At 39.1% G+C, this 26,811-nt stretch overlaps 1 protein-coding gene across 1 annotated transcript in view; it reads left to right on the plus strand.

The window, feature by feature from the left end:
- CCDC178 (coiled-coil domain containing 178) overlaps positions 1–26,811 on the plus strand; it is a 415,790-nt gene that overhangs the window by 198,637 nt on the left and 190,342 nt on the right. The window lies entirely within an intron of this gene.

The raw sequence follows: 26,811 nt of genomic DNA on the forward strand, positions 1-26,811 counted from the left end.
CAAAAATAAAGTCAGCCACTGTTTCCACTATTTCCCCATCTATTTCCCATGAAGTGATAGGACCAGATGCCATGATCTTAGTTTTCTGAATGTTGAGCTTTAAGCCAACATTTTCACTCTCCTCTAAAACTTTCATCAAGAGGCTCTTTAGTTCCTCTTCACTTTCTGCCATAAGGGTGGTGTCATCTACATATCTGAGGTTATTGATATTTCTCCCGGCAATCTTGATTCCAGCTTGTGTTTCTTCCAGCCCAGCGTTTCTCATGATGTACTCTGCATAGAAGTTAAATAAGCAGGGTAACAATATACAGCCTTGACGTACTCCTTTTCCTATTTGGAATCAGTCTATTGTTCCATGTCCAGTTCTAACTGTTGCTTCCTGATCTGCATATAGGTTTCTCAAGAGGCAGGTCAGGTGGTCTGGTATGCCCATCTCTTTCAGAATTTTCCACAGTTGATTGTGATCCACACAGTCAAAGGCTTTGGCATAGTCAATAAAGCAGAAGTAGATGTTTTTCTGGAACTCTCTTGCTTTTTTGATGATCCAGCGGATGTTGGTAATTTGATCTCTGGTTCCTCTGCCTTTTCTAAAACCAGCTTGAACATCTGGAAGTTCATGGTTCACGTATTGCTGAAGCCTGGCTTGGAGAATTTTGAGCATTACTTTACTAGCGTGTGAGATGAGTGCAATTGTGCGGCAGTTTGAGCATTCTTTGGCATTGCCTTTCTTTGGGATTGGAATGAAACCTGACCTTTTCCAGTCCTGTGGCCACTGCTGAGTTTTCCCAATTTGCTGGCATATTGAGTACAACACTTTCACAGCATCATCTTTCAGGATTTGAAATAGCTCAACTGGAATTCCATCACCTCCACTGGCTTTGTTCGTAGTGATGCTTTCTAAGGCCCACTTGACTTCACATTCCAGGATGTCTGGCTCAAGGTGAGTGATCACACCATCATGATTATCTGGGTCATGAATATCTTTTTTTGTATAGTTCTTCTGTGTATTCTTGCCACCTCTTCTTAATATCTTCTGCTTCTCTCAGGTCCCTATCATTTCTGTCCTTTATTGAGCCCATCTTTGCATGAAATGCTCCCTTGGTATCTCTAATTTTCCTGAAGAGATCTCTAGTCTTTCCCATTCTATTGTTTTCCTCTATTTCTTTTCATTGCTCACTGAGGAAGGCTTTCCTATCTCTCTTTGCTATTCTTTGGAACTCTGCATTCAAATGGGCATATCTTTCCTTTTCTCCTTTGCTTTTCACTTCTCTTCTTTTGCAGCTATTTGTAAGGCCTCCTCAGACAACCATTTTGCCTTTTTGCATTTCTTTTTCTTGGAGATGGTCTTGATCCTGCCTCCTGTACAATGTCACTAACCTCTGTCCTTAGTTCATCAGGCACGCTATCAGATCTACTCCCTTAAATTTATTTCTCACTTCCGCTGTATAATCATAAGGGATTTGATTTAGGTCATATCTGAATGGTCTAGTGGTTTTCCCCACTTTCTTCAATTTACATCTGAATTTGGCAATAAGGAGTTCATGATCTGAGCCACAGTCAGCTCCTGGTCATGTTTTTGCTGTATAGAGCTTCTTCATCTTTGGCTGCAAAGAATATAATCAATCAGATTTTGGTGTTGACCATCTGGTGATGTCCATTTGTAGAGTCTTCTCTTGTGTTGTTGGAAGAGGGTGCTTGCTATGACCAGTGCATTTTCTTGGCAAAACTCTATTAGCCTTTGCCCTGCTTCATTCTGTACTCCAAGGCCAAATTTGCCTGTTACTCCAGGTGTTTCTTGACTTCCTACTTTTGCATTCCAGTCCCCTATAATGAAAAGGACATCTTTTTGGGTGTTAGTTCTAGAAGGTCTTGTAGGTCTTCATAGAACCATTCAACTTTAGCTTCTTCGGGATTACTGGTTGGGGCATAGACTTGGAATACCGTGATATTGAATGGTTTGCCTTGGAAATGAACAGAGATCATTCTGTTGTTTTTGAGATTGCACCCAAGTACTGCATTTCAGACTCTGTTGTTGACTATGATGGCTACTCCATTTCTTCTAAGGGATTCCTGCCCACAGTAGCCAGTTTCAATATTTTATAAACAGAGATTTAGCACAGGTGACGATGGGTTGAGGGAGCCCTCGAACTCCATGAAATCATGTTTCCTACATGAGTTGTGAGAGTTTCTGAAGCCCAACACTTTCCTGAGAAAATACTTGATGGCCTGCCTCACCGTCTACAAAGCAGAGGAGCCAATTCAGGAAGCAAATGCCTGGGCTGCGCCAATAAAGAGGACATCTTTGAACTTAGAGAATCTTATAGCAGGTTTTTTTTTTTTTTTTTGGTGGAGGGTAGAGATCAGCTGCAGAGACTGAGGAAGGTCTTGACTGTTATTTAAAGGTAGTGGTGAATACAAAGTAATGCATGAGGTGGTCTTCCCTAAACTGACCCCCAAAGGAAACTAGATAGTCTTCAACAATTGAATTAAAATGATAACATTGGCATTTTCCCCTCTAGATAGTAAAATGATCTTGTCATTATGCATTCCCATTGTATGGGGACAAAGCATTGTTTAGCTGTTCTGAAGCTTAAAATCTGACATGTGTAGACAGGAAACAGCACACTGCTATCTAGCCTCTCAAACAAATGTCATTTTTATACATATTTTAAGCTAATGCTTGGATTCTGACAGGAAGAATATAAAAGCTGGTTCTATTCAACCACCCCTCTGCATTATATTTCAGTATAATCATGGATTTATTATTTCTGTCAACTTTCTAATTCTTCTTTTTGGGTAATACCAAGGACAGGTAGTTGAGAATGACACTTGAAGTTAGTGACATGAGACTGTGGCCCTTGCCTCCTGGTTATAGAAGCAGAATTCTTTTTAGTGACCCACCTGCATTCTGCACTTCCACAGTGTTTAAGCATTTCCAACCAGCCAAATTTTTCTATTATCAAAAATCAGTTAACTGCATGATTTACTCTGGCTGATCTGACTAGCTTAAATCTCCCAGTAAAATGTGTCCCTAAGAGGAATGAATTCTTAAATTAGCTGAAATTGCACTTTTGAGAAACTGAAACAGGTGTGATTTGAATGCACATTTTACTTAGGTTTTAATGCCTGATAGAAAAAGAAACTTGAATAGCTTAAACAGACTGTATTCTCTTGGCAAAATTTTCTTAACTCACCCCACAGTTTTATGCAGACCTAATAGTCTGACTGTTGAGATGTATTGATTTAAATAAAAGTCTTGACAATGACAATGGCCTTTGTCTTGTCTATCTAGATGTAGGCAGCCAGTTTGTGATCAGAACATAAGACAACCATGTGCTATCTAAATTCACAGAAAAACAATTGTCGAAACCCACAATTGCATGATAGGCTGAGAAATCTGATAAAAACAGCTTAAAACATTTGAATAACTGAATTGCATGCAGAATTTTTAACTGGGCTTATTTTATGCATTTATCAAAGTATTTTGGGTCCAGATAAATCCTGTCCACTCAAAGTTTTATAAACTAATGAGTATCCAATTCCCAATAATACTGGAATCCATCTCTAAAACTAGGTTAACTATTTGAGCTTCGTGTTTCTGGGGTTTTTTAAAAGCAGAGACATTACTTTGTCAACAAAGGTCCATCTAGTCAAGGCTATGGTTTTTCCAGTGGTCAGGTATGGATGTGAGAGTTGGACTATAAAGAAAGCTGAGCACCGAAGAATTGATTCTTTTGAACTGTGGTGTTGGAGAAGACTCTTGAGAGTCCCTTGGACTGCAAGGCGATCCAACCAATCCATCCTAAAGGAGATCAGTCCTGGGTGTTCATTGGAAGGACCCATGCTGAAGCTGAAACTCCAATACTTTGGCTACCTCATGCGAAGAGTTGACCCATGGGAAAAGACCCTGATGCTGGGAGGGATTGGGGAGAGGAGGAGAAGGGGACGACAGAGGATGAGATGGCTGGATGGCATCACCAACTCTATGGACATGAGTTTGGGTAAACTTTGGGAGTTGGTAATGGACAAGGAGGCCTGGCGTGCTGCAATTCATGGGGTTGCAAAGAGTCGGACACAACTGAGCATGTGAACTGAACTGAACTGAATGTTTATTTTTAATAACTATATTTTCTTAGACCTTATATAAACACATTCAGAAAATACTGGATATTTTTTTCAATTTTTTAAAAATGTTTTTAACTTATGATCAAGTATTTCCTCTACATGTTCAGTGTCTCTCATTGTCAAGAACAGCAGTTATCAAAGTGCGTTCTGCAAGACTTCTGAAGGGTGAGAGGTAGGTTCTGTGAAAATGAAACTATTTTCAAATAATACTCAGAGATTTTCTTTTGGACTAAGTGGGTAAAATTTCTGGTTTTTTACTTGAATGAAGGTAATGGTGCAGACAGTATTTCTAATACTCAGTGTAGTCCTTACTGTCAGACACGTGCATGGCCCAATTTAATTAAGAATTTGGTGAACCTGCCTGCAATGCAGGAAACCCGAGTTTGATCCCTGAGTCAGGAAGATCCCCTGGAACAGGGACTGGCAACCCACCCCAGTATTCTTGTCTGGTGAATTCCATGGACAGAGGAGCCTGATAGGTTATAGTCCTTGGGGTTGCAAAGAATCAACACTACATGAGTGACCAACTGACACTTCACTTTTTCTTTCTTGGCAATGTAGTAAATATTAATTGTATTAAATCTCAACACTGGGGTATGTGCCTTTTTAATACTCTCTGATTAAATGTGAAATACATTTAAAACACTTTTGCTGAACACTGAAGTAGGTTCTCTAGGAAAAATACCTGTGTGATTTTCAAGTTGTGAGATGAACTGGATATTTTTATGGACCATAATTTTCATTTAAAAGAAAAAGTTACAGGCAAACTGTGGGTATTCAGACTCAACTGCTTGACATACCTTTTCTTAAAAATGAACACAACAAGCCTGCCACTTCAAAGAGAACAAATCACAGCATTTGTGGCCAATGAAACAATTTGAACTTTCAAATGAAAATTAGAGTTTTGAAAAGCTTATACATGCCACTGTGAGCTTGAAAGCTTCATAAAACTTAGTTTGCTATTGACATAAGTGGTGACATCAACAAAGATGGTTTTTTGAAACTGCATGGTGAACATATCATATCCAACTCTTTTTTGACCACATGACTATAGCCTGCCAGGCTCCTCTGTCCATGGGATTTCCCAAGCAAGAATACTGGAGAGGGTTGCCATGCGCTCCTCCAGGGGATCTTCTGGATCCAGGGATTGATTGCATGTCTCCTGCATTGACAGACAGATTCTTTATCACTGAGCCACTAGGGGAGCCCCAGTAAAGAGTTACTTTCAAACAAATTTTTAAAATAAAATGTTATTTTTTGAATACCTGAAATTTAAATTTCAATTGTCTTATGGAACTAAAGTACAAAATATCAAATTCACAATTAACAACCAGTTTTGTACCACTATGGATCGAAGGCAGTTCTAGGGCTACCATAATCTTCATAGTTTTCTTAGGAAAGAAGTAAAACATACCATTACGATCACTAAGAACCTTTGCAAATGAGACTGCATCATGGAAATATAGTCACCCACTTTGGGAAATGTATACAAATAATATTAGAAAGTCTTATGATCAGTGATAAGAAAGCAATTAAGCAGATGTTGAGTTACATGAAACATACCTGCTTGTTTGACATACTTTTAGGAAAAGGAGTTAGATAAAAGCATCACTATTGTCAAGAAGCAGATACAACCAGTGTTTACAAAGCCTTCTCCAGAATCATTTTACTTAGTCTAAGAACAAACCCTCAGATAAGTAAGCATTTCAAATCCAGTGGTAAAAATGTTACACCTCTGTTTTATAAAACTGTAAGAGGCTCAGAATTACTTACTTCAAGAAGTAGCAATTTCTGTTGGCAAGATGCATGAAAAGTGTTAGCCTCATGGGAATCCATTTGTGACAACAGAGCAGAAAGCAGCCCCTGCTCTGACAGTAAAAAAAGTGACAGATAATATAGAAGTAATCAATCTGAAAGGTATAGAATATTTAAACCATGAAATGCCTAAAAAGCCATAAGCGAGATCTTAAAATCAATATAGGATGCTACTGAAAGTCAGAGTAATGAGTCAAGAATAAGAGTATTATACTGGTCCCAGGAAGGTTTTGTAAAATAACTATGTGTATTTTTAAAAGTAGCATAATTGCTAGCTTGTTTTTATAAAAAGAAAAAGAAATGATGCCAATATTTTATAATACTGAAAGTGATTTAAAAGACTCTCATACTTTTTTCTAGCATTTTAGTCTGTATTCAAGATCATCCTAAACTATTTTGATGAGAACAAAACACTATTAGTCCTTAAAAAAGTAAGATTGCAGAAAGCATAGAACCTAATAACCAGCCTGGGAAGATTTAATTGGCTTTATTAGTACTTCACTTAAAATATTCCTAGATGCAAGGAATGTAATTGTGTTAAATTACAGTATTACAAAGGCAGTAAATCACACATGTCAATGTGATTGACTTGAAAGTCAAAGGCAGAAATATTCTGGGGCTTAAATTAGAAGATCAACCACAGAAATTATAAGTGTGTCTGGGAAGAAAGAAAGGATGCTGTATTCTGGTACACTTCAGTTCAGTTTAGTTCAGTCACTCATTTGTGTCCGACTCTTTGCAACCCCATGAATTGCAGCACACCAGGCCTCCCTGTCCATCACCAACTCCCGGAGTTCACTCAGACTCACGTCCATCGAGTCAGTGATGCCATCCAGCCATCTCATCCTCTGTTGTCCCCTTCTCCTCCTGCCCCCAATCCCTCCCAGCATCAGAGTCTTTTCAAATGAGTCAACTCTTCACATGAGGTGGCCAAAGTATTGGAGTTTAAGCTTTAGCATCATTCCTTCCAAAGAACACCCAGGAATGGTCTCCTTTAGAATGGACTGGTTGGATCTCCTTGCAGTCCATGGGACTCTCAAGAGTCTTCTCCAACACCACAGTTCAAAAGCACCAATTCTCCAGTGCTCAGCTTTCTTCACAGTCCAACTCTCACATTCATACATGACCACTGGAAAAACCATAGCCTTGACTAGATGGACCTTGGTTGACAAAGTAATGTCTCTGCTTTTGAATATGCTATCTAGGTTGGTCCAAGGAGTAAGCGTCTTTTAATTTCATGGCTGCAATCACCATCTGCAGTGATTTTGGAGCCCAAAAAACTAAAGTCTGACACTGTTTCCACTGTTTCCCCATCTATTTCCCATGAAGTGATGGGACCAGATGTCATAATTTTCGTTTTATGAATGTTGAGCTTTAAGCCAACTTTTTCACTCTCCTCTTTCACTTTCATCAAGAGGCTTTTTAGTTCCTCTTCACTTTCTGCCATAAGGGTGGTGTCATCTGCATATCTGAGGTTATTGATATTTCTCCCAGCAATCTTGATTCCAGCTTGTGTTTCTTCCAGCCCAGTGTTTCTCATGATGTACTCTGCATAGAAGTTAAATAAGCAGGGTGACAATATACAGCTTTGACGTACTCCTTTTCCTATTTGGAACCAGTCTGTTGTTCCATGTCCAGGTCTAACTGTTGCTTCCTGACCTGCATATAGGTTTCTCAAGAGGCAGGTCAGGTGGTCTGGTACACTTAGAACATCCTTTGTTTTTCCCATGAAGAAAGGAACATTTCTAGACATGTTGAAAACCAAGGGAGGTACTTGGCCATCATATTGATTTCTCAAACCAACCTTTTTCTTAAAAAAAGAAAATTCTTTATACATGACCTGAATTCAGTGTATTTTGGATAGAAAGTTGTAACCCATCTTTCTCATTTCTAGGATAAATATAGGGACAAGGTGTTTACAGTTTTTTCCTGGAATTAGATTTTATGAGGTAAGACTAGATAATTGTATTGCCATCTTGGTTTGCAGGTGGTATGGTAGGAGCAGGGATTCTGGGAAATCTTGTCCAGCCTCTTCCTATCTCTGATACTTCCTTTAGAAAACAAGGTCACATAGTCCTGTAGTGGAGGTCTTCACCTCTGCACACAACTCTGGCTCCTGCCAGAATCTTTCAACTCTAATTACACCATTTAAAACAATTCTCTACTTGGAGGGAGTCAAAAATTATAGAAAAATTAAGGAAATAAGAGGTTTTTTTTTTTTTTAAAAAAAAGAGAGAACTGGCTGTAGAAATGCTTTGCAACAGTCCAGAAATAGTGAAGCAGAATAAAAACTGCAAACAAAAGAGCCAACACTACTTTTCTTCTACATGCCCAGTAACCTTGCTACCTGAGAGATTATTTCCCTTTGATGGGAGATATTAGCACGTATATTACAGATTATTTACAAGAAAAAGATTTTCTAGATGACCAAACATCATTATTATTTCCAGCACTGCTTGGGGAACTTTATGCTTTTGCATCCTTGCAGGTCTGGGTCTGCTGGTCTCTGTTCTTGGCCTTCATGCAAACACTAGCTCTTCCACAGGCCCCATATTTTCATGTTTAATACGAGATACAGACTATCTTCTTGTCTTAGGCTCTTACAAGAGAAGTCAACTATCAAATATCTTCCAGGATACGGTATTTGACAAAACCTTGCTTGAGAAAATCAGTTTAAAGAACACTGGATATTTGTTACTCTGGTTTTCTTTATATATATATAAATATATAATATATATATATATATATATATATTAATTTTAAATTAGACCACCAGAAAGCAACACAGTTGGATTAGTGTTTGCAATTTGATTGATTTCTGCTCTTATTATTTATTTCCTTCTACTTCCTTTGAGTTAAATTTCTTTTTGCTACTCTAGCTTCCTAAAATGAAAACTTAGGCCATTAATTTTAATCCTTTCTCTTTTTTTCTAATACAAGTATATAATGCTATAAGGTTTATACCTAAGTAAAACTGTAGTTAGGTTCACCACACAAATTTTGACATTTTAATCTTTTTATTTCTATTCTAACCTAAATATTTTTAAATTTCTCATGTGGTTTGTTTTTTTTGGTCCAGAGGATGGGCCAAAAAGTGTGTTGGTTAATTTACAGATGTTTGAGGATTTTCTGGATATCTTAGTGTTGTTGGTTTATAATTAAGTCTATGATGATCAGAATATATTCTGTACAAATTCCTTTTTTAAAAATTATTGAGACTTGCATTATACTACAGCACATTTTCTGATTTGGTGCAAGTTCCTTACACATTTGAAAGTACTGTCTATTCTTCAGTTATTAGAGATAGCATTTTATAAATTCCAGTTTTGCTGTTCAACATTTCTATATTTGTTAAATTCTTTGCCTAGTTATTCTATCAATTATTGAAATAAGGGTGTTAAAATCTCCAAATATAACTGTAGATTTTTCTAGTTCTCCTTTTAGTTCTGTCAGCTTTTGTATTATGTACTTTAAAACTCCAATAGAGATTCATACACATTTATGATGGCTATTATTTTATCTTTATGAAATGTCCTTCTTTATCAGTGGATAATTCCATATCTCAGTGTGCACTTTGTCTGATGTTAGTATAACCATACTGGCTTACATTTGCGTGGTGTATCTTTCTCCATTTACTTTGTCTCTCTGTATCTTTGTATTTTAAGTTCATCTCATGCATGCAGTGTGTTTTGTTGTTGTTATTTAGTCACTAAGTCATGTCTGGCTCTTCCAATCCCATGGACTATAGCCCTCTAGGCCCCTCTGTCCATGGGATTTTCCAGGCAAGAATACTAACATGGCTTGCCATTTCCTTCTTTGGGGTATCTTCCTGTCCCAGGAATCGAACTTTCATCTCCTGCATTGGCAGGTGGGTTCTTTACCACTGAACCACCAGGGAAGCCCATGCAGTGTATAGCTGAGTCTAATGAAATCTATTTTTTAATTAAAGTATTTATTCATTTAGGCTAGTTATATTTTCATTTTCCCATATTTTTATTGATCTCATTTCCCTTTTTTTTTTCACTTAATATTTTCATATTTTCTTTAACTTCTTGGATACATTTATAGCAACTGCCTTAAAGTCTTTCTCTGAAATATCTTCAGCCAGGTCATCTGAGGGTCTATTTCTATAGGGTAGCTTTTTTCTACTTGATCAGACACAATTTTTTGTTTGTTGGACTTTGTACAGACTCTAGGTGCTCCTACCTTTTAAGTGTGTTAATTTTTAAAAAATATTTTAATTTATTTTTAATTGAAGGATAATTGCTTTATAATATCGTGTTGGTTTCTACCATACATCAACATGAATCAGCCAGAGGTAAGCATGTTATTTTTTGTTTCACCTGAATTCAGAGTGTCTTCCAAGAAAAACCTGTGTCAACAAGAATCTCTTTTAATCTACTCCAGTTTCTGCCTAGTTTTTTTTCACTCTTCACTACCTTCAAATATTTGCTTTTCATATTGTGTCTACAGATTATAATCGCTGTCTACAGGGACCTATGCCACCTTCACCAGGAACAGAAAACTGATATTTTTTGTTTTTCTTTTTCATGAAATGGAATAAATACAAGAGATTTTTAAAAAATATTTGCTTAGTCCATATATACCATGGATGCTACTGAGACATAAAAAAGAATGAAATAATGCCATTTGTTGCAACAAGGATGGGCCCAGATTATTATGCTCAGTCAGAAAAATATCATATGTATTGTTTATATGTGGAATCTGAAAAATTGGTACAAATGAACTTACTTACAAAACAGAAACAGAGTCACAGATGTAGAAAACAAACTTATGGTTACCAAGGAGGAATGTGGGGGAGGGATAAACTGAGATCGGGACTGACGTATACACACCACTGTACACAGACTAGGTAACTGATAAGAACCTGTTGCACAGCACAGGGAGCTCTACTCTACTCTACTACTCTGTGATGACCCGTATGGGAATAGGGTCTAAAAAAGAGTAGATCTATCCAGATGTATAATTGATTCACTTTGCTATACAGCAGAAAGGATCACAACATTGTAAATCAACTATGCTCCAACAAAAATTAATAAAAAAAGAAAAAAATATTTACTTACAAGCTGAATATTAAATTAAATGTTGCATTTTTTTTCATCATATATGGTGATACAAAAATCATTGCAGATTATATGGACAGTACAGACAAGTAAAAGAGAACAATAAAACCATTTTTACACCTTATATTTTATATACACCACACACATTCATTATTTATATATAATATACAATACCAGATATTATTCTATTTTGCACTTTTTTGGTTTAAGCTCACCTATCTTTACGTCATTGATCTTCAAACATATGATTTTCTAAATTGCATAAATATATATATAAAATTTCCTTTTTCCTCATTCTTGAATTTTTATGTGACTTACAGATTGTTTTGTTCTTACGAAAGTGCCATGATAAAATCTTTTGTAAGCGTGTATTTTGCTTCTATTGATTTATTCATAATTTATTAATAGGAAGTGAGGTATAGATTCAAAATATTTAAATATTTGCAGTTTGTTGATAAACACTTGGCCAGAATTTTTTCAAGAAATAACTATAGACGTACTATGTGAATCATAGACATAAACATATAAGATATGATACACAGAAGAGTTTAGTATAGTTAGAGGTTTTTCTTTAATATATATTTCTTTGGCTCTTATATCCAAATGTAATTTTCTTTTTCTAAACTAATGTATTTCCAGAAGTCAAAAATTTTAATTGTACTCCAACACAGAAGTCTTCTGCCCCACTCTTCTGTACCTCTTATTGCCCCTCCCTAGAGATGGGTAATTCCAAGTCTTTTCTACTACTTACTATCGTATTTCTAACTAACAATCATCCAACTATGCTCTCTTATTTTTGTTTCTGTATTAAACTGCTATGCCTATGTAATTCTTGCTCACAACTGGTTCAGAGTATTTAGCGTGAAACCTTCCATTTCTTGTATAAACTTTCATTTTACCTTGGAGTTAATAATTGCCATTTTTTGGCTAGTTTTTATACACCCAAAACAAATTTTTTTCTTTGGTGATGCCTTCCTGCAACCCCTCTCTAGCCTGTCTGACTTGCCCACTGTTTTTGATGCTTAGCTATTGTCCTATGTCTGCTTTTCAAAGTCATCCTTGGAATTCTCTTTGCCACTCTTGGGTTGGATCTACTGCTTCCTGGAACCATCTATATCTGCTTTTTAAAATTTTGTTTGGTAGTGTACATTCTCTGTTCGTGAGGGTCTCCTGGCAAGAATACTGGAGTTGGTTGCCATTTCCTCCTCCAGTGGACCACGTTTTTTCAGAAGTCTTCACTGTGGCCCACCCATCTTGGACGGCCAAACTACAGCATGGTTCATAGCTTCATTGACTTATGCAAGCCTCTTCACCATAACAAAGCTGTGATCCATGAAGGGATCATGCTAGCAAGGCTATGCTCAAAATCCTTCAAGCTAGGCTTCAGCAGTATGGGAACCAAGAACTTTCAGATGTACAAGCTGGGTTTTGAAAAGGCAGAGGAACCATAGATCAAATTGCCAACATTCATGGGATCATGGAGAAAGCAAGAGAATTTCATAAAAACATCTACTTCTGCCTGATTGACTATGCTAAAGCCTTACACTGTGTGGATAATAACTAACGGAGGAGAATTCTGAAAGAGATGGGAGTACCAGACCACCTTACCTGTGTCCTGAGAAAGCTGTATGTGGGTTAAGAATCAACAGTTAGAACCAGACATGGAACAACAGACTGGTTCAAAATTGGGAAAGGAATACGTCAAGGCTGTATATTGTCACCCTGCTTTTTTTTTTTTTTTTTGAACAATCATTTATTTTAAAATTTTACATAATCTTTGGATAATTCAGAAATAGCTTAGGACATGATTCAGAAGTTTCTGAGACTGACGTCTCAACTCCAGGCCAATATCAATAGCTTATTTGATTGAGATGGAAAGATTTGAGGACTTCGTGATAGAGAATGAACAGATGGCTACTGAATAAAACAGAACAGCTTAGAGACAGTGGATTTCCTACAAGACACAGTCATAATTTTTAAATTGCCTGTCACAAATATAAAACATTTAATCAGACTAACGAGAATATCCACATCTTATTTGCATTCTACCCGTTTCCAGGTTGAGAAAGCACAATTAAATTAACTTGATCTCTTAATATAACATATAAAAGCTAGAATCTACCCAGTGTAGTCTCAGTGTCCATACCATATATAAGTTAATTAACTTATATGCAGAGTATATCATGCAAAATGCCAGACTGGATGAAGCTCAAGCTGGAATCAAGATTGCCGGGAGAAATATCAACAACCGCAGATATGCAGATGATACCATCCTAATGGCAGAAAGTAAAGAGGAACTAAAGAGCCTCTTGATGCAAGTGAAAAAGGAGAGCAAAAAAGCTGGCTTCAAACTCAACATTCAAAAAAATTAGATCATGGCATCCGGTCCCATCCCTTCCTAGGAAACAGATGGGGGGAAAGTGAGAACAGTGACAGACTTTATTTTCTTGGTCTCCAAAATCACCGCAGATAGTGATGGCAGCTATGAAATTAAAAGACATGTGCTCCTTGGAAGGAAAACTATGACAAACCTAGACTGCATATCGAAAAGCAGAGACTTCACTTTGTCAACAAAGGTCCGTATAGTCAGAGGTATGTTTTTTCCAGGAGTTACATATGGATGTAAGAGTTGGACCATAAAGAAGGCTAAGCACTAAAGAATTGATGCCTTCAAATTGTGGTGGTGGAGGACTCTTGAGAGTCCCTTGGACATCAAGGAGATCAAACCAGTCAATCTGAAAGGAAATCAACCCTGAATATTCATTGAAAGGACTGATGCTGAAGCTGAAGCTGTAATACTCTGGCCACCTGATATGAACTGCTGACTCATTGGAAAATACCCTAAGGCTGGGAAAGATTGAAGTCCAGAGGAGAAGGAGGACAGAGGATGAGATGATTAGATAGCATCATGGACTCAATGGACATGAATTTAAGCAAACTCCAGGAGTTGGTGGAGGACAGAGGAGCCTGGCATGCTGCAGTCCATGGGTAGCAAAGGGCTGAACATGACTTAGCAGCTGAACAACAAAGTACATTCTGTAGAGGCTTCCTGAGAAAATTTGAGGCTAAATTCATTAGCTTTGCTGTATAGCAATCCAGTCCAAACTTAGTGGCTTAAAACAACAATTGTTTGTTAGTTCAGTTTTGGGGAATCAGTTGATTTAGTTCTTTAAGTCTGCTAGCTTAGCTGGGGCTAGAGAGTTCAAGGTGGTCTCACTCGCATATTTGGGTCTTCAGCTGGGATGACTGAGGTGGCTGGGGCCTCACTCCATTCACGTGGTCTCTCATCCTTGGAGGCCATCCGTGGCTTCTTCATGGTGACATGAAAGGACAAGACCTAGCACACAATAGTCCCTTTCGGAGCCTCTGACTGTGTAGTGTTTGCTCCTGTCCCATTATACAAGCTAGTCACATGTCCAAACCTAGATCAAGTGGCGGAGAAAGAGATGCTGCCGCTTGATGGAGAAACTACAGAATATTGTGACCATTTTTTAAAAAACTACCCACCTTGCATGTGTGGGTTCCTCTGGTGGCTCAGCTGGTAAAGAACCCCCCTGCCAATGCAGGAGACATGGGTTCAGTCCCTGGGTCAGGAAGATCTGGAGAAAGAAATGGCAACCTCTCTGTTCTTGCCTGGAAAATTCCGTGGACAAAGGAACCCATGGGGTCACAAAGGGTTGGCTACGACAGAACATGCATGCACCACCTTGCATATTTGAAAATGATCTTGGTTTATCCTGCATCTTGACTGATAATTCCCTGTGTATGGAGTTCTAGATCAGTAAGCATTTCCTCTCATAATTTTGAGCCATTCTTTTCTGGCTTTTGTTGTCTTCTGGCCACTAAGAATTCTGATGCCCTTCCAGTTACTGATCCTTTGTTTGTAACTATTACTTCCCTCTGTCTCTCATCATCTCTGAAGAGCATTTAGACTTTCTCTTTTACTCTTAGTTTAGTGAAATTTCACAATGATCTCTTTTGGCACAGGTCTGTTTTCATTATATGCATCAAATACCAGGTGGACATTGTCAGTCTCAGACACAAACCCTTGGAGACATTTTCTTTTTATTTTTTTTAAGATAATTTTCTTTAACCCTGTACCTCCAACCATTTTACTTTTCTCTTATTTTAGAAACACATAATTTTTACCTTAATAGTAATTGCTATTAATAATAATTATAATGTTTATCAAGTGTTTATTTTGTGTCAGGCATGGTTCTAAGTGCCTGTACTAACTCATTTAACTAATTTCTTCTTATTTCAACTACATGAGCTGGGTAATAACTGTAGGGTGTTTAATAAGGTATTACTATTATTACTATCATTATCATTATTCAAATCTAACAGTTGTAGAAATTTTTATAAAACAGGTGTTTTTTTAATAAGATGATAGCTTTCATTGATTGATTATTTTCTTTGCTCTTTTCTGCAAACTTTGTGTTCTCTTTTTTGAATGATGCCTTCCACTTCGCCTTTCAGCTCTTTTTTTAACTTAAATGTTCTCATTTAAATTTCTAAAAAAAATTTTTTTTCAGAACTTCTCTTTTCTCTCAGAGAATATTGATTGTAAATGTGTTTGCTTCTTTCTCTGTTGTGCAAAATCTCTTGTATTGATGGGGTTTTCCCCCTATTTGTTTTAGTTCTCTTTTGTATTAGAAATATTTTTCAAGTATCTGGTAATCTCCCACTGCCTATTGGTGAGAAGTACTAAAAAAAATTCTTTGAAGGCTGTAGGTATGGCTTGTTGATTGGTTATCCTTTGTGCACCTTTTTAATGTGTGTCATTTTATTGCAAGAATGTTCAAATATGAAGTCTCTTCTCTGGATTTGGTCTGTTCCTCTGGATAACTCAATCTCCTCCAGGTTTGCAGGGAGTTGGAAGGAGGAAGATCTGTATACCTGGAGGCTGCTGGGTCAGGAGGAAAGGGGGATGGAGCTTGAATTATACAGAAAGCTGTCCCTCATTATTTCTCTGTTTTTAGTGTGGCCCTCTGGTGTCCTTGGTGTCTGTTCCTAAGCCCAAAGTCTTTCTGATAGTCTCTATAGAAGACAAGCTTCCAAACGTGTTCCAGGAACAAATAGTCTTCTGAAAACATGGATGAGAAAAGCACTCCGGGGTCCTTGGAGTTTACTGTAAAGACTTTGAATTAATACTCTGGTTTTTTTAAATGTGCATCTCCCACTCTGAGGTATGTGATACCTCCAACTTTTGGACATTTCTGGAATTTGAGGTACAAAATTCTTGTTAATTGTCTGTTCTTGTTAATTGTCTCACTGCTAACGGTGCTTAACTTCCAACTTTTATGAACCTTACATCTGTTCATATTTAACCATTTGCTTTCTGCCTTGCAGAGTGTGTTGATATTTTTCATAGATTATGGTAATGGCCACTGCAGATCCAGTGTGCTGTTCTGAGCAGATTTCCTTCATGTGGAGATCTGGGATGCTTCCATCTGGGGGGTCTTCCATCTCAAGGTCTATATGACTGCTTTACCCATGAGGAGAGCAGAAAGGTGTACTCTGGTGCTTACATACTTTAGCCTAGAAGTTGTAAACATCATTTCTATTCGCAGCACATTTGCTGGAACTAGATCCATGGCTTCCAGCAAAAGGGCCTGGAATAGCATGTGTGGGGGTTGGGGAGAGGGGAATCACACATGGCCATTCAGCAAGCCCAGTTGTCACTGTCACAGTTAACCCTTCTGTTTACAAAACGCCTCTTTGCTCCATTATTGTGACATGTCCCAATGAAAACAAACTAAAGTCCTACCTAGTCACTGCATCAAGCTCAGAGTCCAAGATTTCTGAATATTATGGCATAGTCTCTAAATTCAGACTGATTAAATAGCAATAAAGACAAGTTTGCATTTCCGCAGCCCCATGACACTCTATGGTAGAAATGGGATAGAATAGAAGCGGGAAAAACATTCCAGAAATGGAATGAAAGGGAGCTATCCAGGACTTAGGATTCACAGCAATTCTGAAATATTGAATCCTTGTCGGGCAGACATTGCAAAGATCCCCCTGCTGCCCCCCACCACCCTGCACGCCCAAGCCTCTGGTGGCACTCTGCTCCTTTATAAGGCCTAATGTACTCTCTGGAGGAGCATCTTATTCACTGTTCTTTGAGGCTCTGACAGTTTCTTCTAGTTTTTAAACTGCTTCTTAGCCGTGTCTTAAGTGGCTGTTGTAGAATATGCCCTCTTTGGGGCTGCATGGCTTTCTTAATTAAGGTCTTGCCTTAATTAAAGTTGGAATTCTAAGGAATAAGGCTCACATATCACATCTTTGGCCGGTATTTGTTTTCAGTGTGACTCTCAAAGTCCAATAGGCTTTCTATCTATGAGTCCTAGTCAGATTGATTGCTAGGAATTGCACCCATGGTTGGGGCTGAGACTTTCTCAGATATTTGTGTGTTTGTTTTCACATTCCACACCCATCTGGATTTAAGGAGGGCTATCATAAGGGCTTCCCTGGTGGCTCAGCTGGTAAAGAACTGCCTGCCAATGAAAAAGACACAAAAGATAAGGGTTTGATCCCTGGGTCAGGAAGATCTCCTGGAGAAGGATATGGCAACCTGCTCCAGTATTCTTGCCTGGAAAATTCCATGGACAGAGGAACCTGGAGGACTACAGTCCATGGGGTCGCAAAGAGTTGGACACTTTCAGGACAGAAAGTTTCATTCTTGGTTTCACTTTCTCCCTCAGATGCTTAATCTGATCTTTGCATCTGAGGCTTAAATTTTATTAGACATTTGCCTCTCAAGGTCTTTTTCCATTTCATCTCTTACTCTGGGGGTCTAAGACTCCAAGACTTTTCCCAGATGTATGCTTTCAGACTGATATATTCCTTGCTAAATCATCTCTTTCTTGTATTCCTTGTCAAATGCAGCCAGTAGCAGCCAGCACACACTCCTGCAGTTCCTGCAGTTCCATTTTCTGATGTTTAGAGCCCCTACAGCTCATGGCCCACAGGGTCAGAACTGCAAGTTCTCAGAGGCGACAGCACCATCAAATCGTGTGCCACTTCCTAAGTCAGTCTCTGCAGCCTCCACCAGCCTACTCATTAGATGTCACGTGCTTCAGTTTTTTTGTTTGTTTGTTTTTTGGGTTGCTTTAGCAACAGTCACCTACTGCTTATGTCCCAGTATTAATCAGGATAGAGTAAAGAATCCTCCAGAAACAGTTTCCAAATCTCACTGGTTCATGACTCCCCACATTGATTTCTAACTCACAGCATGGAGGCTCTGTGACTCTCCAGGGTTGTTTACTTCCACACAGTAACAAAGGTCTCTAGTTCATTTCCACCTTCTGGCTCCACCATCTGAGCTGAAGGCTTCTGTGATCTCCTTCAGTTCAGTTCATTTCAGTAACTCAGTCGTGTGCAACTCTTTGCAACCCCATGGGCTGCAGCACTCCTGTCCACCACCAACTCCCTGAGCTTGCTCAAACTCATGTCCATCAAGTCTCTGATGCCATCCAACCATCTCATCCTCTGTTGTCCCCGTCTCCTCCCGCCTTCAATCTTTCCCAGCATCAGGGTCTTTTCTAATGAGTCAGTTCTTCCCATCAGGGGTCCAAAGTGTTGGAGCTTCAGCTTCAGCATCAGTCTTTCCAGTGAATATTCAGGACTGACTTCCTTTGGGATTGACTGGTTGGATCTCCTTGCAGTCCAAAGGACTCTGAAGTCTACTCCAACACCGCAGTTCAAAAGCATCAGTTCTTTGGCACTCAGCTTTCTTTATGGCTCAACTCTCACATCCGTACATGATTACTGGAAAAACCATAGCTTTGATTAGACGGATCTTTGTTGGTAAAGTAACGTGAAAGTGGTCTCCTTGCAGTAGAGAAAACTGGTGGGTCGTGCACCACCTGTTAAATGTCTTGGCCTCAAACTGATTCCCATTTCTTCTATTTGTGGTCAGAACTAGACTCATTCCAAATTTCAGTAGGACTGAGAAATGTGAGATGATCCCTGGATAGTTGCTAAGTAGTCAGCGTCTCCCACAAATGTTATTAAAATTCTAAAAAGTATTCAGAGTGCTAGGTCGACATTATGCTTTTCAGTAGACCAAGTGAGATTTCAAATGCATTATAAACAGTAAATCAGACTTAACAATTGAAGTGGACAGGCGTATTCTCCTCAAGAGGATTGTGTTACAGTAAGGCACAAAATGGGAATCAGTAGAGAAACTGTGTAATGATGAAATTCTTGTTCAAGCCTAGGAGATAGCATGAGATCAAACTCTTTTAAAATATAATTTTAAAAGAACATGAATATGAGAAGTAATGAGTAACATCAATTTGGAAAGAATAGAATATTTATGAATGGAGTCACAAGAAATATTTTTGTGTTGGTAGGAAAAAACCAGATGGCAAAGACTATGAGGCTAATTCAAACTAGTCCTTGAAACAACTGGTCCAAACTTTTAAAAAATAATTCATATTAAGAATAGTTGGTATCAGCTTGATTCCATTCAGATTGGGATTTAACTTCTACTGGCTATTTAACATATTTTCCTTCAAAATGGAGATAAAAGTAGTTTCAACTCAAGGGATTGCAGTGAGTATTTTATGTAAAGTAATGCATGCACAGTTCCTGAAGCCTAACATCTCAATAAATTATTAATAGCCCTGGCAAGAAATTTAGTGGGAAGTGACAAGATCATAGTGGTCTACAGGCCTGCAGGCTGTTCATTACCCCATTACTCTAGAAGAAAGTACTCCTCTTTTGTTGAATTCTTATATTTTTTCTAGAAAAAAATAGTGAGAGTTGGACTATAAAGAAAGCTGAGCGCCGAAGAATTGATGCTTTTGAACTGTGGTGTTGGAGAAGACTCTTGAGAGTCCCTTGGACTGCAAGGAGATCCAACCAGTGCATTCTGAAGGAGATCAGCCCTGAGTATTCAGTGAAAGGACTGATGCTGAAGCTGAAACTCTAACACTTTGGACACCTGATGCGAAGAGCTGACTCATTTGAAAAGACCCTGATGCTGGGAAAGATTGAAAGCAGGAGGAGAAGGGGACGACAGAGGATGAAACGGTTGGATGGCATCACCGACTCAATGGACATGAGTTTGAGCAAGCTCCCAGAGCTGGTGATGGACAGGGAAGCCTGGTGTCCATGGGGTTGCAAAGAGTCGGACACCACTGAGCATCTGAACTGACTGAGTATTTTTCCTTGAGTTTTTCATTACATTTCTTCAGGTATTACTTTTGTACTCTGTCCACTTTTCTGTTATTGAAACGTTTTAAAACATGATATGATATGAGATTTGATTTTTTACTAAAAAACTTCCACAGTTATTTCCCCCAACCTTTTCAACACTAGAAATTTGACAATATAAGTGGAAGTAGGGCATAAGGAACTGAAGTTATAGAGAATATAAAGCATACAGTTTTGCAGCTTTAGCTATGGCCAGTTAGACATGACTTTTCAGACATAACAACAGGCTTGAAAAAGTAGACTGTCACCTATTTATTACAACATGCTACTTCATAGTATTATAATCTTTTTCTCACTTATTTTGTAATTTGTAAATAGCTTAATATTAAGAGTGACCCATTAGAATGTCACTGACTTCCAATATTAAAATATCGTGCCATTTAAGGATAAATCTTGAAAGAGCAGGCACGTAAAATAGGACAAGTTTAAGGAAAGCAAAATAAAATCACAAATGACATCTAGTGAGAAAACCTTGAAAGAGAATTGTCTTTAATTAGTTCACAGTTGGAGATTGTTCATACTGCTTATTTTAGTTAAGTCTTTCATTTGGAGAGAAACAAGCTATTTAACTTTCAGGATGCTTGCGGGTAGTTGGGGAACAACTTGAATCCCCTACTTTACAGAATAAAACTCTGTCTTCAGTATAGTGTAACTTGGTAGGCAAAAAATATCATCAGTAAAAGGCTGGAATCTGTTGGAATCTGTTACACATCAGTAAAAGCAACACAAAACCAAAGGTGATTTAGTAAACTGTAAACTCACAGCATGGATACTGTGTGTGAGTCATTGATATTTATTTTAGTCAATAACGTTACCTTACGAATAAGCAAGTTACATACGCTGGATTTATAAAGTGTTTTTTTTATCAAATATGGCATATTCAGAAAAGAATGAAGCTTTCACAGTAGTTCACAAGGCTTTGTTAAAACCTAGTTTTATGATATGCTTATAATCATCAGCTTTTGTGTAATTCACATATGGTTTATACTTTTTGGTAATTAATATAATATAATCATATTGGGAGAACTATTTAATTAGGACTTTATGACAACAGGAACATTTCCCTGGTGGCTCAGAGGGTAAAGCGTGTGCCTACAATGCAGGAGACCTGGGTTCGATCCCTGGGTCGGGAAGATCCCCTGGAGAAGGAAATGGCAACCCACTCCAGCATTCTTGCCTCGAAAATCCCACAGACGGAGGAGCCTAGTAGGCTACAGTCCACGGGGTCGCAAAGAGTCAGACACGACTGAGCGACTTCACTTCACTTCACTTCTTTATGAGAACAGAGGAATTTTACTAGAGTTGACTAGAGCATGTTTGAATCTGCTCTGTGCATTTTTCATAATATTCATTTAACCATATTCTATTTAAATTACTATAAAAATATATAGAGAAAGTAGAGAATATTCAGTGAGTACATTTATAAACTTCCATTTCCTCCTGACTCATGCTGTAGTGAGAACACATAGCCAAGTACACAGGAAGTTGGAACCTTCACGTTGCAAACTTTCAAGGATGTGAACGTGCCTTTGCAAGTCCAATCACGTATATTAGTTCCCATGTCTGTTGTACACTGTCACGTGTGTGCATCCTCTGCAAGTGCTTGTGCTTTTGTGTACTTTACAAGACTGCATAGAGTACCAGTAATATACTAGCTTTATTTCAAGCCAGAGATGCCCAGAAACCTGTGTAAAGCAACGCTGATGTAGCTGGTACTGCTAAGAAGTCCCACGAGATAACAAGGGAATTGAAGCCTCAGAAAAAGGATGAAGAGAGACCAGAGGAAGAAGCAGCAGCTGAAAAACTGAAGAGATTCATGACACAGAAAAGGGCAAGGGGGCTTTCTTTATTTGAGGAGGCGCTGTTAGTTTTTAAAGCACAGGACCCAAATGTAGAATGGTACACGAAGGTTGAAACAGCCATTCAGAACACAATCCAGTGCTACTGTGTCATCTATAATGAGAAAAAAAGAGCTACTACCCAGACATCAGTGGATCATTTATTTTAGGAAGGTAGATAAAGTTGAATCCAGCAAGGAGCCAGAAGCTGTGCCATCAGTGTCAGGCATGAGAGAATTGCAGCTCACCCTCTGTCTTCTATTGCTGACAGTCCTTCAGCTCTACCATCTCCTACCTCCTCCCTGTCCTCCAGTCAGTAACTCTTCTTGCCTGTGCACTCCATGCCGGCCCCTGTGTGTTAGCTGTTGTACTGTACTACTGCACTTTTCAAGGTATATGTGCGTGCTAAGTTGCTTCAGTTGTCTGACTCTGTGATCCCATGGACTGTTAACTTGCCAGGCTCCTCTGTCTATGGGATTCTCCAGGCAAGAATACTGGAGTGGGTTGCCATTTCCTTCTCCAGGGGATCTTCATCACCCAGGGATCAAATCCACTTCTCTTATGCCTCCACTTTGGCAGGTGGCTTCCCTGGTGGCTCAGAGGTTAAAGCGTCTGCCTCCAATGTGGGAGACCCGGGTTTGATCCCTGGGTCGGGAAGATCCCCTGGAGAAGGAAATGGTAGACCACTCCAGTATTCTTGCCTGGAGAATCTCATGGACGGAGAAGCCTGGTAGGCTACAGTCCACGGGGTCGCAGAGAGTCGGACACGACTGAGCCACTTCACATTCACCTTTTCTTTACCACTAGCGCCACCTGGGAAGCCCACTTTTCAAGGCACTGCACTATAAAATTTTAAAAATATTTTATTCTTTGTGTTTGGTTTATGTATTATTTATGTGAAAAGTATTATAAACCTATTACAGTACAGTACTATATAGCTTGTTGTGTTAGTTGGGTACCTGGGCTAACTTTGTTGGACTTACAAACAAATTGAACTTCAGAATGTGCTGATGGAATGAAACTCATTCGTATATAAGGGACTTTATTTTCTTCTCGTTTTAAATTCTGTGATGCTGTTGTGTGTGAGTTCAAGACAAGTCTTGTTTCCTATTCATCTGCACTTCAAAAATACTCTCTCAAGTATACTTTCATGGTTTCAGTCGCCATCTGCAGTGATTTTGGAACCCAAGAAAATAAAGTCGGTCACTGTTTCTATTGTTTCCCCATCTATTTGCCATGAATTGATGGGACCAGGTTCCATGATCTTCGTTTTTTGAATGTTGAGTTTTTAGCCAACTTTTTCACTCTCACTTTCATTAAGAGGCTCTTTAGTTCCTCTTTGCTTTCTGCTATAAGGGTGGTATCATCTTTATATCTGAGGTTGTTGATACTTTTCCTGGCAATCTTGATTCCAGCTTGTGCTTCATTCAGCCTGGCATTTCATATGATGTACTCTGCATATATGTTAAATAAGCTTGGTGACAATATAGAGCCTTGACATACTCTTTTCCCAATTTGGAACCAGTCTGTTGTTCCATGCCTGGTTCTAACTATTGCTTGTTGACCTGCATATGAATTTCTCAGGAGGCAGGTAAGGTGATCTGGTATTCCCATCTCTGGAAGAATTTTCCACAGTTTGTTGTGGCCTACACAATCAAAGGCTTTAGCATAGTCAATGAAGCAGAAGTAGATGTTTTTCTGGAATTCTGATCCAACAGATGTTGGCAATTTGAGGCTTTATGTGGTAAATGTATTATACCTGTGTTCAAAACACAGCTATCTTGCTATTTCAGTTATAATTCTGACACTTCCAGCCTGTTCAGGGGACAAGGGGATATGAAGGTCTTTTATTGGGATCTTTTGTTTTCGCTGTTTTGGCAAGGTTGCATGTTTGCAAACATTAATATAATAAATGGTTAAACATTTCATTTTTCTACTTAAATGTTTAATATCATGCTACTCATCCAGAACCCACTTACTTCAACTCTGTCAACCACTTCTGTCATTCTGTTCTCAAACCTCTCTTTCCTAATTAATCGAGGGTTTGAGCATTCCTTTCTGTTTCTCCACCACCATCATCCAGGTTCTAATAACCAGTTTCTTATCTGGGCTTCTGAACTCCTTTTCCCATTTGTTCATTCTGCATAAAACCCCAGGTTACTCTCTTCTCTGCTCATTTTACTGATGTTACTCTCTTGTTCAAAATCCTGCTATATCGTATGATTCTCTGTAAAGAAGTACTGTCACCTTTGAATGCCCCAGAGGGGCTTTGCCTGTTCTAGTACAGAGTCTCAACCTCAGCACTATTGATACTTGGACTGAATAGTCCTTTGTATGGAGGGCTGTCCTATGCATTGTCGGCCTCTACCCATTAGATACCAGCAGCATCCTCCATTTGAGGCCACCAAAAATGTCTCCAACCATGCCCAAATGCCAAATTTTGCATCCACTTAACCTTCATATTCCAAAGCAGAGACATTACTTTGCCAACAAAGGTTCGTCTAGTCAAAGCTATGGTTTTTCCTGTGGTCATGTATGGATGTGAGAGTTGGACTATGAAGAAGACTGAGCGCCGAAGAATTGATGCTTTTGAACTGTGGTGTTGGAGAAAACTCTTTGAGTCCCTTGGACTGCAAGGAGATCCAACCAGTCCATTCTGAAGGAGATCAGCCCTGGAATTTCTTTGGAAGGAGTGATGCTAAAGCTGAAACTCCAGTACTTTGGCCACCTCATGCGAAGAGTTAATTCATTGGAAAAGACCCTGATGCTGGGAGGGATTGGGGGCAGGAGGAGAAGAGGACAACAGAGGATGAGATGGCTGGATGGCATCACTGACTCGATGGACGTGAGTCTCAGTGAATTCTGGGAGTTGGTGATGGACAGGGAGGCCTGGCGTGCTGCGATTCATGGGGTCGCAAAGAGTCAGACACGACTGAGTGACTGATCTGATCTGATCTGAACCTTCGTATTTGTTAAAATTGTGTTCTGCTTCAAGTAGCCAAACTCATGAATATCTGTGTCTTAAAGAAAGGGGCTTCCTTAGTTTGTGTGTGTATGTGTTTACTGGGGTCTGTAGTTGTGTAGTTTCTGGGTTGGTACAGTGCCTCAGTAGTATCAGCACTCATACTTCTGAGGTGTTCTTGGCCTTTCCCCTCCTGGTAACAATACGGCTGGTACAACCTCAGGTACCACAGCCTCCCTCACACAAAAGAAGGGAGCTGGGGAAATGGAGAAGAAACATACTCATGAAACTTGCATTTACATCTCATTGATCAGAGTGGTGTCTCATGTTCCACATTAATTCCAAGGGAACCTGGATCTGTAGTAGATTCAGGAAAAGAAGGAGAGCATTGGTTGAAAACAGATATTGAACAAGTTAATCTACAGAGTCTAACATACCCAAACTTCACATCTCCACCAGGTGAAATTTTCACTGTGTATTATTTGGGATACATAATTCTAGAAATTAAAATGCCACAATGCTTAGTAACTTAATCTAATAAATGTCTACTTCTTGCTCAGAACATCTGACATGCATAACCTGGATCAGTGAGCAACCTGCTGGAGGATTTTTCAGAGACCCAGGCTTCTTTAAGCTTTATGGACTTGCCATTCTCAGGGTCCTAGTCCCCCACCCCTGGCTTCTCTGCCTCTGACCCCTGGTTGGAAGAAGAAAAGGGAGAGTAAAGCCTTTTGCCTTACAGAGGTGTTACGGGCCAGCCCGGGGACTGACTTATACCACCTCCACTAACACCTTACCATCCAGAACATAGATAAAATGGTAACATCTATTTGCAAGTAGCCAGTCTCTTCCACTTACCCTGAAGGAAATTTTTTTTTCCATGCCTACCTCTTTAACGTGCTTTCATATCTATCACTCATATCGTTCTCTTTTCAGAAATGCCTTGCCTTTGTTTTCATTTCTCTGAAAATTGTAACTTTTCACTGTTTCCTAGTGAAGACGTCTTTGACTATAAAACCTCAAAGCAGCTACTCTTACCTATAAAAACCAAGTGACTGGAAGACGGTGTTTGGGTTCAGACAGAACTGAGTTTGAATCATGGCACTCACTAGTTTTGTGAACATGCCCAAGTTTACTTCTATGAACCTTAGCTGTCTCATGTTTTGGGGCAATATTGAGTTAAATCAAATGAAGTAATGTCCTTAACACAGTATTTAACATGTAAGTACTTAAATAAGGATTATTTTTGTAATTTTCTAGAGCAGTCACTGCTTGTGCTGCTCATTGGATACAGACCTCTTTGCACAGCACACTTTTCTCTTGAGCTTAATTCAGTTTCCCTAAGCAGCTAAAGCACCCTGCAGGCAGCCATGTGTCTTACTGGTATTGCTGGAGGGGGTACTGAGGAAGGGGCTAGAAAGCCGATGTCTCTTTGTCACCTCTTCCCTGGGTGCAGACTGATGATCATCCATGCAGTCTCCATGTGGAAAAAGCTTGAGATGCCCTTCATTAACTCGAAAGTTGGAAAGCTCTAACATGATAATGTCTGCCTTCTCATTGCATGCCAAGTCACTTCACTTGTATCTAACTCCGCAACCTCATGGACTGTAACCTGCCAGCATCCTCTGTCCATGGGATTCTCCAGGCAAGAATACTGGAGTGGGTTGCCACTCCCTTCTCCAAGGGATCTCGAAGCTGGATCTCTTAAGTCTCCTGCTTTGGCAGGTGGGTTCTTTACCACCAGCACCACCTGGGAAGCCAT

The sequence above is a fragment of the Bos javanicus genome, chromosome 24, assembly GCF_032452875.1.
Source record: "Bos javanicus breed banteng chromosome 24, ARS-OSU_banteng_1.0, whole genome shotgun sequence".
Classification (NCBI taxonomy): domain Eukaryota; kingdom Metazoa; phylum Chordata; class Mammalia; order Artiodactyla; family Bovidae; genus Bos; species Bos javanicus.